The sequence below is a fragment of the Zingiber officinale genome, chromosome 10B (genome assembly GCF_018446385.1).
Source record: "Zingiber officinale cultivar Zhangliang chromosome 10B, Zo_v1.1, whole genome shotgun sequence".
Taxonomy (NCBI): Eukaryota; Viridiplantae; Streptophyta; class Magnoliopsida; order Zingiberales; family Zingiberaceae; genus Zingiber; species Zingiber officinale.
The window spans coordinates 87,912,850-87,915,907 of record NC_056005.1 but is presented as its reverse complement, the minus strand read 5'-3'; the positions used below and the strand labels follow the sequence as shown (position 1 = coordinate 87,915,907).

Genomic DNA, 3,058 nt, shown 5'->3' with positions numbered 1-3,058 from the left:
CATACTTTGAGCATGCTTTATCTATGTATTTTCATACTTCCAGCTTTCCTTTTAGCATATTTACTCTTTTTTTTTTCAAAGATCTGCTTTTATACATTTTCTGTACACAGGGGTCGAATTTGGTGAAGGATTCATGTTCGAGGCCAAATCTACAAGCGAAGCTAGAGAGGAAGGCGCTGTTCCTGTACCTCACATGACCCTGCCATGGGGGGTTGCCCAGGCCGTGTGGTGATCCTTGACCGTGTGGTTGCAGCATAAAAGGAAGTGGCCTCGGCCGTGTGAACCTCACACGGCCGTGCCAAGATTTGAAGCCAAAAGGAGCTAGGCCGTGTACACCACACGGCCATGCAAGGCTTCTAGAGATCAAGAAAGCCTCGATCGTATACATCACATGACCGTGCAAGGTTTCTAGAGACCAAGAAGGCCCTGACCGTGTGCACCACACGGGCGTGCAAGGTTTCTAGAGGTAGAGGCAGTGCAGGCCGTGTAGATCTACACGGCCATGCAAAGGGAGTTGTGGAAGAAGCGTGTCACAGCCGTGTATCACACACGGCTGTGTAAGGTAGGCAGAGAAGGGAGTGGCCTTGGCCGTGTGAACCTCATACGGTCGTGCCTCGGGGTCGTGTGGTGCCCAAACCTCCCCTCTATATAAGGGCTCCTTCATGAATTAAAAGGGGATCTTCTCCCTTTTGGGAGGGAGAGAGATTTGGGTGATTTCTCCATCTTCTCAGAGGGATTTTCTAGTGATTCAAGGGCGGATCTTCAACGCTTCAACACCAAGATTGTAGATCGGATCCGGAGACGATTTTTCATCCTAGATAAGCTTTCTTTCTTCCTCTTCTGGGATTTGGGGATCAAGAATGCTTGTAATTTCCTTCTATTTGGATTTCTTTCCCCATTTTACTGAGTAGATTTCTTTGTTTTAGGATGGAGGGAGTAATTGTAAGGATGATTTGATGTAAAACTCTTGTAGATATGCCAATTTCCTATTTCTATGATTTTGCCCTGTTTGTGTCCATTCTTTCTTGTGTGAATTGTTGTGATTAGAGCTTAATTGCCATGCTTGATTGAATGTTTGGATATCTTGTGGATCTTGTAGAGGTAATTCCTCATTCGATTTTCTGAGGGACGTACGTGACAGATATGCCCGTGTAAGGACGTTTGAGGGATGATCTTGAAGGTGAAATAGAGCCATTCAAGGAGGTAGGATAGATAGTATGCATTAATCTTTGTATCTTTATGCGGTTGATGAATTGTGAATGCCTATGTTGATTATCCGAGGGATGTTCATGACAGAAACAAGCCCGTGTAAGGACAATATAGATTCATACCTAATTGATCACATTTAGGTATATATTTTAGTCCTAGGCCGGTTGTCTATTGCTAGAGAGAACCGGCAACATTTTACAAATAATGGTCAATTGAGGAATAAGATTTGGTAGATCATTTACATTGAATAACCTTACAAAGAAACCAAAACTCCTAGAACATCCCTTATCATTGCCCTTATTCTTGTTTCTTATTCTTTTATTTCTATCTTACCTTTCATAGTTGCACTTTGCTTTTGTGAATCAATTGATTAGTTGTTTAACCAATTCATGTTGAGATATCTTTAGTGCTTATACCAGTCCCTGTGGATAAAATATCTTTTATTATTACTTACGACATTTTCGTACACTTGCGGAACGTCAACAAGTTTTTGGCGCCGTTGTCGGGGACTGCGTTATAACATTAGAGATTATTAATTGAGTTAGATTAAGCATAACTTTTCTTTTCTTATCATTAGCATAATTGCAACTAATCTTTAGAATTATGTTTTTCTTGTATATCTTTCTACTTCTTGTCAATTCTTTTTGTCGCAATTCTAATTCTGCATTTTTAATTTCTAACATTCTAATCTAGCTTTTCTATGTTTTTCTTTTGATTTAGTTTCTTTCTTCTATTCTTTTGTAAACATATCTTGCAATCTTTAGCATATGAATTATTCTAGACATTTTTCTTTTTTCCTTTTATCTTTTCTTTTTTTGTTTTCATTATGCACTTTCTTTCTTGCACTCTAAATTCTGCATTTTCTTTCTTGCTTTTTATATTGCATTTTATTTCTTGTTTTTTATTCTTGAATATCCATGAGCACTAACATGTCAAGCAGGCTCATGAGAAATTTTTCTATACCCTTTTCTGCAAGATTTTTATCTCCCATTGTGCAACATCAAATTGAAGCAGAAAGTCTTCAACTAGACCCAGAGTTAATTTTCATGATACAAGGTCACAAATTTGGAGGAGAAGTATCAGAAAGTCCTTATCTGCATCTTAAAACATTTTTAGAGATTTGTGATATGGTGAAATGTGAAGGAGTGTCAACAGATGTAGTTCGATTGATGACATTTCCTTTCAGTATCAACGATAAAGCAAGGATTTGGTTATATTCTCTCCGTCCTTAAAGCATCACAAGTTGGGAACAATTGGAGAAGCAATTTCTGAATCATTTTTTCCCTCCAAGTAAAACAGTGTATATGAGGAATTGCATAACAAATTTTGCTCAAGCATACGGAGAATCATTATTTGAAGCATGAGATAGATTTAAGAGTCTTCAAAGATAGTGTCCTCATCATGATTTTAAAAAATGGTTGATTTTGCACATATTCTATGGGGGAATTTCTTTCTCAGACAAGAGTTTATTAGATTCATCAGCTGGAGGTTCTTTTATGGACAAAAGTGTAGATGAAGCATATATGTTAATTGATCAAGTGACATTGAACCTCCATGAATGGTCAAACATAAGTTGGATGAAATCTCCCTCAAACATTCAAGAAGTGCAAGTCATAAATGCTATAGAGCCTGTCAAACAAATTGTAACTCAACCATCTATGAGTTTTGAAAATCACAAGTCACAGAATGGGGAGTTCAAACATTTGGGGGCAAACATTGAAAGTATTGTTTCAAAATGGTTTAAAGAGGATCCCCCTCCTTCGCAGTCAAGATCTAGTGAAAAGTGTGATGATGTTGAGTTGAGGAGTGACAAGAATCATGAAGAACTTCTGAAGAAGGACATGTTTAG

The 3,058-nt window shown here is 38.1% G+C and overlaps 1 non-coding gene across 1 annotated transcript; it reads right to left on the bottom strand.

Annotated features, from left to right (window-relative positions):
• Nucleotides 1-2,511: 2,511 nt before the first annotated feature.
• LOC122030634 lies at nucleotides 2,512-2,617 on the bottom strand. Its single transcript, XR_006125507.1, has one exon. It is a non-coding gene; the product is annotated as a small nucleolar RNA R71 (small nucleolar RNA).
• Nucleotides 2,618-3,058: the final 441 nt, after the last annotated feature.